Source organism: Ceratina calcarata, unplaced genomic scaffold (assembly GCF_001652005.2).
Source record: "Ceratina calcarata isolate Rehan_Ccalc_2016 unplaced genomic scaffold, ASM165200v1 scaffold88.2, whole genome shotgun sequence".
NCBI classification, from domain to species: Eukaryota; Metazoa; Arthropoda; class Insecta; order Hymenoptera; family Apidae; genus Ceratina; species Ceratina calcarata.
Window position 1 is genome coordinate 3,586 of NW_017180156.1, and position 462 is coordinate 4,047.

Consider the following 462-nt stretch of genomic DNA (forward strand, 5'->3'; position numbering starts at 1 on the left):
TTCAACTGTACTTTATATATATCTCAATTACAAGGTAATAAAAACATTATGAAAATATTTTCCTTTTCTACTATAATCAACATAAAATATTCTATATATCAAATCTTTAATTGGAAATATTTCATTGTTCCTAATATTCAAGATGATTATAGTCTTCATGGTATAAATATAAAATCTGGAAGATTAGACCAAAAGTCAGTTCTCGAAGTACTTCAAGATACGGTACCTGATAGTACATTGATCTTAATATGTGGCACTCGTGAGTTCAATAGTTCTGTTGAACAATGGGTAAAATCCATGAATTATTGTCATGCATACATATTTCAATAGAAGATTTCTAAATCGTATTATTTAATGTAGCATGATATATTTTCTCGGCAATTGGGGCATGAACCATATATATGATCAAATACAACATGGTTTCCAGCAATTGTTTGTAACCACTGTAAAAAATCAAATAAT